This window comes from Pleurodeles waltl, chromosome 5 (genome assembly GCF_031143425.1).
Source record: "Pleurodeles waltl isolate 20211129_DDA chromosome 5, aPleWal1.hap1.20221129, whole genome shotgun sequence".
Lineage (NCBI taxonomy): Eukaryota > Metazoa > Chordata > Amphibia > Caudata > Salamandridae > Pleurodeles > Pleurodeles waltl.
Window position 1 is genome coordinate 527,136,986 of NC_090444.1, and position 16,622 is coordinate 527,153,607.

Consider the following 16,622-nt stretch of genomic DNA (forward strand, 5'->3'; position numbering starts at 1 on the left):
AGTCGAGATTGGTCCACAACGGGTCCCCCAGCCGGAGAGACTTGCATCTGATTCTAACACAAGATCTGGGGCTGATGGAAAGATAGTTCTTCCGTTCCATGCGTCTAAATGGTCTATCCACCATTGAAGTTCTGTGCGAGAATTGTGATCTAGGGGAATAGTGTCTGAGTATGAAAGTCCTTTTCTTAGGTGGCGAATCTTTAATCTTTGAAGAGCTCTGTAATGGAGAGGGCCGGGAAAGATCGCTTGAATGGACGAAGAGAGAAGACCTACTATACGGGCCAGCGATCTTAGAGAAATAAGAGAATTTCGTAGAATTTGTAAAATTTCTGATTTGATAGATTTGATCTTTGAAGAAGGAAGCATAAGGACGTCCGAGACCGAATTTATCTGAAAGCCTAAGAATTCTATAACCTGAGTGGGTGTGAGGAGAGACTTCTCGTTGTTGACGATAAATCCTAGATCCGATAGCAGGGAAAATGTGAGAGCTAGATGGGACAACAGCAACTGAGGAGACTGCTTCAGTAGGAGTATATCGTCTAAATATATGATGAGTCTCACACCTTGACTTCTGAGGAAAGCCACGACAGGTCTCATGAGTTTGGTGAAGCACCAGGGGGCAGAAGATAGACCGAAGGGTAGAGAGGTAAAGTGATAGAGATGATCTAACCAATGAAACTGGAGAAACTTCCTGGAATCTGGGTGAATTGGGACAACCAGGTATGTGTCTTGAAGATCTAGACGCACCATCCAATCGTTTTGAAGTAGAATATCTCTTAGATGGAGGATGGTTTCCATTTTGAAGTGTTGGTAAAACACGAAATGATTGAAATGTTTCAGGTTTATGACAGGACGCATCTTTTTGTTTTTCTTTTGAACCAAAAAGATGGAACTGACAAAACCTGTTGGATCTGGAGTGGTAATAGAGATGGCCTCTTTGTGGATAAGGGATTGGACCTCTGATGTAATGAGATCTGACATTTCTGCAGAGAAATGAGGAATGATAGGAGGGTGTAATTGACTCGGGATAGAATAAAGATCGATAATGTAACCCTGAACGGTATTGAGGACCCAAGGATCTGAAGTTATTTCTAACCATTTTGAGAGAAAATGACGAAGACGTCCCCCTATAGGAACACGACCACAAGCAGGGCTTACCTGTTTGATTAGAGGCTCTGGAACCACGGTAACCTCTGGCACGGAAACCCCTGGGTCTCTGGGGGTAGAATTGCGGTCTGTAATCCTGGTAGGAGGGACCGTTGTAGCCTCTGGAACCTTGGTTATGATAGGAGCGGCCAGCAAAGCAGTTCCTCCCTCTGCCGGCCCTGCCAAAAACACGCTGGTTAAACATTTTCTTTAGCGATTGTTGGGCTTTGGCCAGCGAAGTAAAAGTTGCCACATATTTTCCCAACTCCTTGATAAAGGATTCACCAAATAGCAGACCCTCGGTATGGACATTTGGTTGCACTTTAGCCAAGTTAACCAACTTGGGGTTGAGTTTTAAAAGAAGTCCTTTTCTGCGCTCATGAGTTAAAGCAGCATTAGCGTTTCCCAAGAGACACAGGGAACGTTGTACCCAAAGGGTAAGTTCATCTGGGTCTATAATAGAACCCTCCAGTCTGGCCTCCTCAGCAATATCAAAAATCCGGGAAAGGGGACCAAGAATATCTAAAAGTTTATCTTGGCAACCTGACCACGCTTTGTCTACACCTTTGCGAGGGTCCTTGCTGAGTCTTGTAAAAAAGGTGAGGAGAGGTTCGTCAATGGTGGGAGTTATGGAGGATTTGTGGGGAAGGGAAGGGCGGGGGCATTTGGATTTAAGTTTTGTTCTGGTCTGTTTTTCTAAGGGACAATTTATTTTGGCTAAAATATACTCGGAGACATAGTCAGCCGGAGCCCACTCGGTGGAATTAGGATGGTGAATTAAGGAAGGGTCAAACATGGGTAAACCTTCAGGGTCTAGCAAAAGATGGGATTTGGAATTTTCCGAAAATCTAGATTTTTTAGTAGGTGGGGAAGAGAGGGACACATCGTCATCTTTATCAGATACCACGGAATCAGAGTCCGCATCCGGCATGTCATCATCTGTATCTTGGACAGCAGAAATTATCAAGGGGGTTATAATATTATTGGCTTTTCTTTTATGTTTTAATGATGACTGAGAATTATCCACATTTTTATTCTCCTTGGGGGGAGCCTTTTGAGGAACCACGTCCTCTGCTACATGTGAGGAAACCTCACTTGCCTTTTGCGCCAATTTTTTGGATTTAGATTTAGAAGGGGACAGGCGCTGACTGCCTTCCCCTGCAGCCTGGGCCGATAGAGTCTTAGATATTAAATTAGTAAAGGAAGACTCAAGATTCTTGGAGAGTTTATTTATGGAAGAGGTAACAGCTTGTTGTACAGAGGATTTAATAAAGGAATTTAATTCCTGTCTAATATCACCAACATCCTCTAAAATGTGCTGTCCGGAAGGAGAATTATCCCTCTCCATATTGAACTGGGAAATAAGGGGTTAAATGTGAAGGAAAACTCAAACCAAAACCTCCCCTATGGGCGTGTAGGAAATTCTCTGTAAAGGGGTCAGGACACAGAAAAAAGGGTCAGTAAAAGGTAACCTGGCGCGTTGTGGAGGAATGCGGTTGTCAACGGAGGCAGGTAACGAAATATGTTGCCAAGTCAGCTGAGGTTGAGATAAATGAATATGAACGCGCGCCAAGTGACAGGAACGTCCGTTGCTCGAGCGCGTCCTAACAGAACTGAAGCATTTCCTCAGACGCGCTGAATAGAACGCGCGCATCTGAGGAGATGCCACCGGGAGATAAGAGCGCGCGCAGCAGCGCTTAAAGAATAAATGCGGCGACTCGCCGGCCGGGAATAAACAAGCGCAAAGCTACAGCATAAGGTAAAACCAACTCGGTAAATAAATACAATAAATATAAACAAATATGAACAATACGTAGAGCAATGAAGGAAAGGTACTTAACTTGACTGCGAGCAGCAAGAAAAGAGGGCTGTTCGCAGTCAAGTGATGTCATAATGCCTTTGTATATGTCCATTGGTTGTTATATTTGTACACTGTTTGTTTCCCATTGGCCCTTTTCCCTCTGGCCTTATGGGAACTGTAGTTTCTTGACTGCTGCTGTTTAATAAAGTAAGAAAAGAAACGCATAAAAGGAGCCTCCGGTCTTGTCATAAAATTAGGAGAAGATTGACGGAACAGCGCTGAAGTCAAAGAAGTTGATCTATGCTTACTACAAAAGATTGTTGCAGGCTTTTAAACTGCATAGTGGTACAGCGGTACAGAGACAATAGAAGCTAAAGATAGGGGTCATTTTGTGTTAGATTTGTGCAAAGATTGAAGCAAGACATAACTGAGATGATCCAGCAGCACCTGATTTGTTGGCAGAATAAACGGATTGATGAATTCCTGTGATAAGCAAAGTATTGTAGTGATGAATTGGAATTGAAGCAGAAGAAGTTGAAAGAAAAGGTGATGGCAATACAATTGAAGGCTGCACAGAAAGTTAATCAGAGTCGGCAGATGATGGTGAACACTGGCAGTATACAAGGAATACCGCAGCAGGTGACAAATGTTGCATAGCCAAGAGGTAAAGGAATTGGTGTTCAGGCAGATCAAAGTGGGAGTGTTCTTCATGTCCAGGCTTTGAAGAGAACCAATCAGTTTTGTGTGTGGAAATTTAGGTCATTGGCTACAGGAGTGTCCATTTAGTAATGTGAATAATTAAGTGCAAAATGTTGGAATTGCACAGGTGCAAGGCAATGATCAAGTTGAAGTTGAAGAGTTCAAAGACTCTGAATGCAAAATGTAAGCGTGTAACCAGGACAGTAGATGCAGGTACTGCAAGCCCTGATGACTCAGCAGCAAATGGTTGCTCCCCAATAGAATTTAAACCAGGTTGTTAATGCAAACGTCACTCAGATAGCAACACAATTTCCCCTAATGGACTGGAGTGATGAGGAATTTTCAGAACTTCTTCAAGCTGATAGCTCTGACGATGAGGATTGCATGCTAGCTGCACCCTTAGAAGTAGACCAATCTGGTCCATATGTCAATGCCAATGTTATGGGCCATGATGTGTCATTCGTACTTGACACTGGAACTACACTTTCCTCTGTCAGATCACCTTGCAGGAAAGATAATTCAGGTTGTAAGAGTCACAAATAAACTGTCTGATTAAACAAGGAATCCTGAAAGAGATAATGGCAAATCCATGCAATTACCCATTTTAGGACTATGGAAGCCCAATGGAAAGTACGGCATAGTCCAGGACCTGACAAAAGTGAACAAGATTCTTGTTCCATGTTGGCCCGTGGTACCGAATCCTGCAGTGATTTTATTTCAAATTCCCTGAGAAGCAGAACGGTTTACCATAATTGAACTATGCCAAGCATTTTTCTTTATACCATTGCATGAGGAAAGACAATTCAGCTTCTCATTGAAATTCTGCAATCCAATTTTGGCACAGTGCCTAACCCCTCAAGGGTTTATAGAGTCAACATCTATTTTCAACTACATCTTGAAAAACAATCATCCTCTGAGTGTTTTTACTCCCCACTCAGTGGACCTTTTGTTAACCAGAACAAAAACCCAGTACCTGACCAGTGTACTTTTGACCCATTATGAGCAAATCATTCTTGTGTCATCCAACATTAACATTAAGCGATGTACTGATTTAAATCCTGCTACGTTATTGCCAAATCCTGTTAAAAGTGCAAGTGACCGGAAGGATGAGGTTGAGCATGACTGTCTCGATGTGACTGAATTGTACACCAAGACAAGGTCTAACATTCAAGATGTTCCCTTAAATGAAAATGATTATGTCATATTTGTTGATGGCTCCTGTTTGAGAGATAAAGATGTGACCCTGAGAGTTGGTTATGCAGTTTGTACAGTCTCAGGTGTGATAGAATCCTCCTGGCTTTGAGGAGTTTTTATTGCCCAAGTAGCTGAATTGGTCGTTGTTGGAAATGGCCTTTCTGCAGGGTTATCTCCAGACTTTTTCCCTTCCTCCTTCTCTTCTTTTGACCTCATTTTTGCTGGCTTTAATACTCTGCACACTTTACCACTGCTAATCAGTGCTCAAGTGCAGGTGCTCTCTCTTTAAAACATGGTGACATTTACTCATACCCAATTAGGCTATATAATTTATTTATAAGTCCCTAGTAGAGTGCACTACATGTGCCCAAGGCCTTCAAATTAAATGCTACTAGAAGGCTGCAGCACTACTTGTGCCACCCACACAAGTAGCCCCCTAACCATGTCTCAGGCCTGCCTCTGCAGTGCCTGTGTGTGCAGTTTCACTGCCACTTCAACTTGGCATTTAAAAGTAGTTGCCAAGCCTAAATCTCCCCTTTTTCTACATATAAGACACCCTTAAGGTATGCCCTAGGTAACCCATAGGGCAGTGTGCTGTGTAGGCAAAAGGTAGGACATGTATCTGTGTAGTGTACATGTCCTAGTAGTGTAAAACTCCTTAATTCGTTTTTACACTGCTGTGAGGCCTGCTCCCTTCATAGGCTAACATTGGGGCTGCCCTCATACATTGTTTGAGTGGTAGCTGCTGATCTGAAAGGAATAGGAAGGGCATCTCCTCCTCTGCGGCGTTTGCAGAGATTTTTCATGCAAACCAGGTAATTTGTGCTTGAAAGAGACTTTAGTTGCTCTTAAAAGACTTAAGACACTTAGGGGCTCATTCCGAGTCCGGCGGGCGGAAACCGCCCAAAGACCGCATTGCGGTCAAATGACCGCGGGGGTCATTTTGACTTTCCCGCTGGGCCGGCGGGCGATCTCCAGAAGATCGCCCGCCGGCCCAGCGGGAAAGCCCCTGCAACGAGGAAGCCGGCTCCGAATGGAGCCGGCGGAGTTGCAGGGGTGCGACGGGTGCAGTAGCACCCGTCGCGATTTTCACTGTCTGCATCGCAGACAGTGAAAATCATGGTGGGGCCCTGTTAGGGGGCCCCTGCCAGTACCATGGGCAGTGCAGGGGCCCCCAGGGGCCCCACAACACCCGTTCGCGCAGCTGGCGTGAAGGGGGTCGGAATCCCCATGGCGGCGCTGCAAGCAGCGCCGCCATGGAGGATTCCCTGGGCCAGGGGAAAACCGGCAGGAAACCGCCGGTTCCCCTTTTCTGACTGCGGCTTTACCGTCGCGGTCAGAATAGCCCTGGAAGCACCGCCAGCCTGTTGGCGGTGCTTCCGTTGCCCTCCACCCTGGCGGTTTCAAACCTCCAGGGTCGGAATGAGGGCCTTAATATAACTTTTCAGTGATATCTCCACATTTACTTATTGCGTCTTTGATCGTTTTTGACCTGCATTTATCCAGATAAATATTATATATTTTTCTAAACACCGTGTGGTGTATTTTTGTGGTACTATATCGTGGTATTGTATGATTTATTGCACAAATACTTTACACATTGCCTTCTAAGTTAAGCCTGACTGCTCAGTGCCAAGCTACCAGAGGGTGGGCACAGGATAATTTGGATTGTGTGTGACTTACCCTGACTGGAGTGAGGGTCCTTCCTTGGACAGGGGGTAACCTGACTTCCAACCAAAGACCCCATTTCCAACATTGGTGATCAGCGGTGAGATAGGACTTGTACTTGTGCAGTGACATACAGTAGCTAAGTATTTAACTACCTACCCACAGTTGAAGGTCAACTTTATTTTTTACCTTTTTTGCAAAATTGTTTTTTTCCTGACAATTTTCTAAACTAAAATCCTCACTCAACATGTCTCAGGCTGGGTCTCAAGCAGGAGATTTTGCCCTGGCCCTGTTGGAGACGTATACTGTCAAACAGCTGAAAGGGTTCTGCAGGGAGATGGGAGTACCCACCTAAGGTGCCTCCAGAAAGGAGGAATTTCAAGTGGTGCTGAGGGCCTGGGCAGAAGCCCATTCAGAGGAGGATGCTGAGGAGGAGAAGCCAGAAGATGGCTCCCCAGAGGATTTTTTTCATCAGTGGATGATGTTACCACTACAATTGTGCCTCCTGCCAAACCAGGGAGCAGTGTCTCTGATCAAGGCCTGACCACAGAGGAAAGGAGAGAGGAGAGAGAGTTTCAATTGCAAATGGCAAGGCTGAAAATTGAGGTTCAACAGGAAGAATGGAGAGCAGAGAGAGCTTTGGCTGAAAATAAACTTTTGTTGACTCATGAACTGAGCCTCAAGGAGCTGGATCTTAAGGCAAAGCAGTCTGAGTCCAGCATTAATGGTGGCAGCATACAGGCATGACCTGCTGGAGAAAAGAAGGTTTGTATACCCAAAAATGTCGTGCCCAGTTTTGTGGTGGGAGATGACATTGATTAATGGCTAGCTGCTTGTGAAGTTGCACTAAGGGCTCATGGGGTTCCTGAAGAGCAATGGGGTACAGCTATGTGGGGGTATGTGCCAGCAATTGGGAGGGACACACTCCTCGCATTGGACCCAAAGGATCAAAACACATAGTCACACATGAAAGCCATTTTACTTGCCAAGTTTGGGCTGCGTCTGAGAAATACCATCAGAGGTTCAGGGACAGCACCAAACAGTCAACACAAACATGGGTAGATTTCTTTGACTTTTCCAGTAAGGCACTGAATGGATGCGTGTGGGGCTGCAAAGTAAATGATTACACAGTATTGTATAATTTGATTCTGAGAGAGAATTTGCTCAGTACTTGTTTTACAGAGTTGCGCCAGAACCTAGTAGACAGTAAGCTGACTGAACCCGGGAAGCTTGCTGAGGAGGCAGACTTCTGAATTAGCACCCGAGTGTCCAAAAAGGTACCTGGTAGTGACCCCAAGAAGGGTGATTCCGGTTTCCCACAACAGAGTGAGGGGGAGGTTAGAGATGACCCAGACAAGTCCCAGAGTAAGGGGGGAGAAAAGGGTTCCCATGCCCCATCTGAGAAACAGGGTGGTGGATCAGGTCAGCTGTGGCCCAAAGCATCCCATTCCCAAACCGCTGCTTTGAGTGTTCCTACCTAGGACACAGGAAAGGGGACTCTGTCTGTCCTAAGAAATCAGCCCCTGGTAGGACCTCTAAAGGGGTGGCCAATGTGGCAAAAGGGGAAAGTAGTCCCCAGGGGCAAGTCGTAGACCATGCCTTCATCTCCTTCAGTTGGGAGGTGGACTTAGAGGGTAAACTGGTGATCCCTGAGGGTGGGAGTCATCACTTCCACCAGGTTGGAGTGAATGGGGTCCCAGTCACCGCTCTGAGAGACACAGGGACTAGTCTTACCATGATGTTGGAGAGGCTAGTGTCACCAGAGCAGTACACCAGCCAGGTATGTAGAGTGATTCCAGCCATTGGGGAGGATTTCTACTGCCCCATGGCCCTGGTGTCCCTAGAGTGGGGTGAGGAGGTGACCCAGAGGCGGGTCATAGTTAGTCCCCAGCTGCCCATTGACTGCATTCTGGGGGATGAGTTACCCCTAGTGTCAGGAGAACTGAGAGGGTTGACCCCTAAGGGCGTCCTGACAGTTCAGTTGTCTGGCAGTACCACTTCTCAAAGGAGGGTATGGAAGTCCAGAGGGAAGGGCAAGGTGAGGAAGGACTCATCCTTGTCCCCTCTTCAGCCTCAGGGTACAGCCCTGGGCTGAGTAACCAGTATCAGGGTACCACCCCTGGACTTGTGGGAGGTAGAATGGAGAAGGCATGCAAGACCCCTGGAGCTACTGCCCCCCATTCTGAGATGGCTCAGCAGCCCCTTGGGAGCTCCCTTCCAGCCCCCCAGTTGGAGGAGAATCTCATCCAAAGGCCCCACTCAGGGTCTTCATTTAGGAGTGGATGGTCTGTGACCTGGCTCTTGACACTGACAGCTGTCAGTGGATTATGTTGGTTTCTGTCCTTGTGGCAGAGTTTTCCCTGGGTTGGGGACAGAAGTCAGACCCAAGGAATGGTACAGGCTGTAGGAGGCTGGCCTGGTTTGTAGTGGTACCAAGGGGTACTTACGCTCTGCACCAGGCCCAGTTATCCCTTATTAGTGTAGAAGAGGTGTCTAGCAGCTTAGGCTGATAGAAAAGGTAACTTAGCAGAGCAGCTTAGGCTGAACTAGGAGAGGTGTGAAGCTCCTACTATACCACTGGTGTCATATGCACAATATCATAAGAAAACACAATACACAGATATACTAAAAATAAAGGTACTTTATTTTTATGACAATATGCCAAAGTATCTCAGTGAGTACCCTCAGTATGAGGATAGCAAATATACACAAGATATATGTACACAATACCAAAAATATGCAGTAATAGCAATAGAAAACAGTGCAAGCAATGTATAGTCACAATAGATTGCAATGAGAGCACATAGGTATAGGGGCAACACAAACCATATACTCCAAAAGTGGAATGCGAACCACGAATGGACTCCAAACCTATGTGAACTTGTAGAGGGTCACTGGGACTGTAAGAAAACAGTGAGGGTTAGAAAAATAGCCTACCCCAAGACCCTGAAAAGTGGGTGCAAAGTGCACCTAAGTTCCCCAGAGAGCACAGAAGTTGTGATAGGGGAATTCTGCAAGGAAGACCAACACCAGCAATGCAACAACAATGGATTTCCAGACGAGAGGACCTGTGGAACAAGGGGACCAAGTCCAAGAGTCACGATCAAGTCGGGAGTGGGCAGATGCCCAGGAAATGCCAGCTGTGGGTGCAAAGAAGCTGCCATTGGATGGTAGAAGCTGTGGATTCTGCAAGAACGAGGAGGACTAGGAACTTCCCCTTTGGAGGATAGATGTCCCACGTCGTGAAGAAGCTTGCAGAGGTGATTCTGTGCAGAAAGACCGCAAACAAGCCTTGCTAGCTGCAAGGGTCGCGGTTAGGGTTTTTTGGGTGCTGCTGTAGCCCAGGAGGGACCAGGATGTCGCCAATTGCCTGAGGAGACAGAGGGGGCATCCAGCAAGACAAAGAGCCCACTCAGAAGCAAGCAGCACCAGCTGAAGTGCTGGAACAGGCACTACAAAGTGAAGTGAACCGGAGCTCACCCAAAGTCACAAAAAAAGGTCCCACGACGCCGGAGGACAACTCAGGAGGTCGTGCACTGCAGGTTAGAGTGTCAGGGACCCAGGCTTGGCTGTGCACAAAGGAAATCCTGGAAGAGTGCACAGGAGCCGGAGCAGCTGCAAATCACGCGGTACCCAGCAATGCAGTCTAGCGTGGGGAGGCAAGTACTTACCTCCACCAAACTTGGACTGAAGAGTCACTGGACTGTGGGAGTCACTTGGACAGAGTTGCTGAGTTCCAGGGACCACGCTCGTCGTGCTGAGAGGAGACCCAGAGGACCGGTGATGCAGTCTTTTGGTACCTGCGGTTGCAGGGGGAAGATTCCGTCAACCCACAGGAGATTTCTTCGGAGCTTCTAGTGCAGAGAGGAGGCAGACTACCCCCACAACATGCACCACCAGGAAAACAGTCGAGAAGGCGGCAGGATCAGCGATACAAGGTTGCAGTACTCATTTTTGCTACTTTGTTGCGGTTTTGCAGGCTTCCAGCGCGGTCAGCAGTCGATTCCTTGGCAGAAGGTGAAGAGAGAGATGCAGAGGAACTCTGATGAGCTCTTGCATTCGTTATCTAAAGAATTCCCCAAAGCAGAGACCCTAAATAGCCAGAAAAGGAGGTTTGGCTACTTAGGAAGGAGGATAGGCTAGCAACACAGGTAAGAGCCTATCAGAAGGAGTCTCTGACGTCACCTGCTGGCCCTGGCCCCTCAGAGCAGTCCAGTGTGCCAGCAGCACCTCTGTTTCCAAGATGGCAGAGGTCTGGAGCACACTGGAGGAGCTCTGGGCACCTCCCAGGGGAGGTACAGGTCAGGGGAATGGTCACTCCCCTTTCCTTTGTCCAGTTTTGCGCCAGAGCAGGGCTGGGGGATCCCTGAACTGGTGTAGACTGGCTTATGCAGAGATGGGCACCATCTGTGCCCATCAAAGCATTTCCAGAGGCTGGGGGAGGCTACTCCTCCCCAGCCCTGACACCTTTTTCCAAAGGGAGAGGGTGTAACACCCTCTCTCTGAGGAAGTCCTTTGTTCTGCCTTCCTGGGCCAAGCCTGGCTGGACCCCAGGAGGGCAGAAACCTGTCTGAGGGGTTGGCAGCAGCAGCAGCTGCAGTGAAACCCCAGGAAAGGCAGTTTGGCAGTACCCGGGTTCCGTGCTAGAGACCCGGGGGATCATGGAATTGTCTCCCCAATGCCAGAATGGCATTGGCGTGACAATTCCATGATCTTAGACATGTTACATGGCCATGTTCGGAGTTACCATTGTGACGCTATACATATGTAGTGACATATGTATAGTGCACGCGTGTAATGGTGTCCCCGTACTCACAAAGTCCGGGGAATTTGCCCTGAACAATGTGGGTGCACCTTGGCTAGTGCCAGGGTGCCCACACACTAAGTAACTTAGCACCCAACCTTTACCAGGTAAAGGTTAGACATATAGGTGACTTATGAGTTACTTAAGTGCAGTGGTAAATGGCTGTGAAATAACGTGGACGTTATTTCCCTCAGGCTGCAGTGGCAGGCCTGTGTAAGAATTGTCAGAGCTCCTTATGGGTGGCAAAAGAAATGCTGCAGCCCATAGGGATCTCCTGGAACCCCAATACCCTGGGTACCTCAGTACCATATACTGGGGAATTATAAGGGTGTTCCAGTATGCCAATGTGAATTGGTGAAATTGGTCACTAGCCTGTTAGTGACAATTTGTAAAGAGAGAGCATTACCACTGAGGTTCTGGTTAGCAGAGCCTCAGTGAGACAGTTAGGCATCACACAGGGATCACATACATATAGGTCACAAACTTATGAGCACTGGGGTCCTGGCTAGCAGGGTCCCAGTGACACATAACAAACATACTGAAAACATAGGGTTTTCACTATGAGCACTGGGCCCTGGCTAGCAGGATCCCAGTGAGACAGTGAAAACACCTGACATATACTCACAAACAGGCCAAAAATGGGGGTAACAAGGCTAGAAAGAGGCTACTTTCTCACACAACCCCCCCCCCCCCAAACGAAGGACAATAAGGCTAACCTTGGCCAGTTGAGACTTTATTGTCTAAGTGGTGATAAGTAGAGAGTAGCTCTGCAATAGACTGGTTACTCCCTTTATCGTCCACTATATGGTTACTTCCCTGTGGGGATGTAAACCACCCTGTTTGAAGTCTTTTAACTAAGCAACAATGTGAAGATATATTTTCAGAGTTTCTATCAGTAAGTTTTAGTTTAGAGCAGTGGGAATTGTCCACTGAACCTATTTGTAGTGATGAAAATGCCAGACAGGGATGCTGTCTCAATAAAGCCACAGCTGGGCAAAAACTTTGTCCATGTGGCTGGAAGAGGGAACAGGGATGCTGTTTCTCATTGGTTGGAGCAGGGCAGGGATGCTGTCCTATGAGCTCCACACTAGGGCAGGGGTGCTGTCCAAAGTGTTGTGAGGCAGTGCAGGGTTTCTGCACTAAAGTTTCTCTGGGAGGGTTGGAGGGATGCTCCATGTTAACTAAAATGGTGCTCTTTTTCTCACCAATATTAGTTATCCCACAGAGAGGTAATTTTACCTCAGGGAGTACAGCTCTGCCCGCTGATGATTCCCTTGGAACAGGTGCCACCCCAGGAGAGGTTTCTCCCACCACAGGAATGGTATCCTGAATGGTAGAGTGGTTAGGGGATACTGTGATACCCTTTTTACCTGTTGTTGGAGAGGGATTCTGAGTTTTCAGGCCTTCTCTCCTTTGCTTTTTCATTTCAGTAGAAATGAGAGGGGACAATTCCTCAGGGATACCCAGCATGGCTGCATGGGTATAAAACTCTACATCAGCCCAACCTGAGGCCTCTAGGTCATTACCTAAGAGACAGTCTACAGGTAAGCTAGGTGATACTACCACCTGCTTAGGGCCAGTAACTCCACCCCAACTATGCTGAACTATAGCTAAGGGAAGAAATTTAGTGGAGTTATGGACATAAATAATCTTATACTGTTGTCCAATGATATGTTGTTCAGGAGCCACAAGGTTTTCAGTCACCAAAGTGATACTGGCACCTGTGTCCCTGTAGGCCTGGGCCTCAACACCATTTATTGAAACTGTCTGCCTGTACTTATCCATTGTAAGGGGACAAGCAGCCAGTGTGGCAAGGCCAATGCCACTAGGTGTGACAGAAACTGTCTTGGGACTGACTACCCCAATTTCTATGATGGACCCATAAGTGAACCCAACTACACCCTTAACTTGATTGTTGCCAGCAGTCCCACCACTAGTACCACTACTGCTAGGGGCACTAGAGCTTGATGTATTAATGGTGGTAGGCTCAGGGGGTTTACCTGGACAGGACTTATCCCCTGGCCTATGGCCTCTGTTTTTACACACAAAGCACCAAGGCTTTTTAATGTGTGTGGGTTGAGAAGAAGAGGAAGAATTTGTTTTATCCCCACCCCCTGAAGAGTGTTTAGGATTTGAAGAAGGATCGTTGGTTTTACCCTTGTCCCCATGCTTATCCTGAGATTTCTCACCATCTTTCTTCTTGCCATCCTTGTCACCACCTGTATGAACTTTTCTGTTCACTCTTGTTCTGACCCATTTGTCTGCCTTCTTTCCCAGTTCTTGGGGAGAGGTCAGATCTGAGTCCACTAGATACTGGTGTAACAAATCAGACACACAATTATTAAGAATATGCTCTCTCAGGATTAAGTTATACAGGCTTTCATAGTCAGAAACTATGTACCCACCCCTCCAAGGCCTTCACTGAATGGTCAACAAAGTCTACCCAGTCTTGTGAAGACTCCTTTTTGGTTTCTCTGAACTTGATCCTGTACTGTTCAGTGGTTAAGCCATAACAATCTAGGAGTGCACTCTTAAGAACTGTAAAATTATTGGCATCACTTTCCTTCACAGTAAGGAGCCTATCCCTACCCTTTCCACTGAATGATAGCCACAGGATAGCAGCCCACTGCCTTTGAGGGACCCCCTGTACAACACAGGCCCTCTCAAGTGCAGCAAACCACCTGATAATGTCATCCGCCTCCTTGTAAGGGGGAACTATCTTGTGCAGATTCCTAGAATCATGCTCTTTTACAGGATTACTATCTGTAATACTGCTGCTGCCACCATGGGGTCCAAACCCCAACCTCTGTCTTTCTTTTTCCAAGTCAAATGCTTCCCTGTCTAGATCCAGCTGTTGCTTTTTAAGCTTCAGCCTGGACTCTTCCACTCTAAATCTATTGAGTTCCCTTTCTAACACTCTGTCTTCAGGGTGGGTGGGTTGGGCATGCCTTGACAAAGAAGAATGGTGTGAATGAACAGAGGGAGACCTGTCCCTAACAGATGGCACTCTAACAACCTGGCCTACAGAAGTAACACTCCTACTGTGATGAGAACTCACATTAGTACCAGCCATGCTAGGTGGCCTGCTAAGGGGCAGGTTGGGAAGGTTCCCTTCTAACACTTTTACTGGGGGAGCCCCAGAATCAGAGTGTGAACCATCAGCTAATTTCTCACCAGATGTGCCAACTATGGTCTTATCCTGTTCAATGAGCATATTAACTAACAGTTCTCTTGAGGGATTTTCCCTACCCCTAAACCTCTTTCAATGCAGAGACTCCTTGCTCCGTTCCAGCTAAGGTGGTCATAAGCAGTTCTGGACAGATCCAGAGTTTGACCTGTACCAGACATGATTGAAAAGGTTTAAGGGACAGAAAAAGAAAGAAAAAGTTTCAGAACTTTTTAAGGAACAGAAAAAACTGTTTAAACTTTTTGAAAGTTTTAGAGGTACTTTTCAGCACTTAGCAAAAGACTAAGAGAAGAAAAGCAAAACTTTTTGGTTGGGTGTACATACACTGAACTTGTTTTGTATATTTTTCTCTTATGAAAAGTACAAAATGACAAAGTGGTAAGTAGTTGCAAGAAATTATCCCACAGCTGCACAACCAATGTAGGAGGCTGGGCTGGTTTGTAGTGGTACCAAGGGGTACTTACACTCTGCACCAGGTCCAGTTATCCCTTATTAGTGTAGAAGAGGTGTCTAGCAGCTTAGGCTGATAGAAAAGGTAACTTAGCAGAGCAGCTTAGGCTGAACTAGGAGACGTGTGAAGCTTCTACTATACCACTGGTGTTATATGCACAATATCATAAGAAAACACAATACACAGATATACTAAAAATAAAGGTACTTTATTTTTATGACAATATGCCAAAGTATCTCAGTGAGTACCCTCAGCATGAGGATAGCAAATATACGCAATATATATGTACACAATACCAAAAATATGCAGTAATAGCAATAGAAAACAGTGCAAGCAATGTATAGTCACAATAGATTGCAATGAGAGCACATAGGTATAGGGGCAACACAAACCATATACTCTAAAAGTGGAATGCGAACCACGAATGGACCCCAAACCTATGTGAGCTTGTAGAGGGTCGCTGGGACTGTAAGAAAACAGTGAGGGATAGAAAAATAGCCTACCCCAAGACCCTGAAAAGTGGGTGCAAAGTGCACCTAAGTTCCCCAGAGAGCACAGAAGTCGTGATAGGGGAATTCTGCAAGGAAGACCAACACCAGCAATGCAACAACAATGGATTTCCAGACGAGAGGACCTGTGGAACAAGGGGACCAAGTCCAAGAGTCACGATCAAGTCGGGAGTGGGCAGATGCCCAGGAAATGCCAGCTGTGAGTGCAAAGAAGCTGCCACTGGATGGTAGAAGCTGTGGATTCTGCAAGAACGAAGAGGACTAGGAACTTCCCCTTTGGAGGATGGATGTCCCACGTCGTGAAGAAGCTTGCAGAGGTGTTTCTGTGCAGAAAGATTGCAAACAAGCCTTGCTAGCTGCAAGGGTTGCGGTTAGGGTTTTTGGATGCTGCTGTGGCCCAGGAGGGACCAGGATGTCGCCAATTGCGTGAAGAGACAGAGGGGGCGTCCAGCAAGACAAAGAGCCCACTCAGAATCAAACAGCACCCGCAGAAGTGCCAGAACAGGCACTACAAAGTGGAGTGAACCGGAGCTCACCCGAAGTCACAAAAGAAGGTCCCACGACGCCGGAGGACAACTCAGGAGGTCGTGCACTGCAGGTTAGAGTGTCGGGACGCAGGCTTGGCTGTGCACAAAGGAAATCCTGGAAGAGTGCACAGGAGCCGGAGCAGCTGCAAATCACGCGGTACCCAGCAATGCAGTCTAGCGTGGGGAGGCAAGGACTTACCTCCACCAAACTTGGACTGAAGAGTCACTGGACTGTGGGAGTCACTTGGACAGAGTTGCTGAGTTCCAGGGACCACGCTCGTCGTGCTGAGAGGAGACCCAGAGGACCGGTGATGCAGTCTTTTGGTGCCGGTGGTTGCAGGGGGAAGATTCCGTCGACCCACTGGAGATTTCTTCGGAGCTTCTAGTGCAGAGAGGAGGCAGACTACCCCCACAACATGCACCACCAGGAAAACAGTTGAGAAGGCGGCAGGATCAGCGATACAAGGTTGCAGTAGTCGTCTTTGCTACTTTGTTGCGGTTTTGCAGGCTTCCAGCACGGTCAGCAGTTGATTCCTTGGCAGAAGGTGAAGAGAGAGATGCAGAGGAACTCTGATGAGCTCTTGCATTCGTTATCTAAAGAATTCCCAAAAGCAGAGACCCTAAATAGCCAGAAAA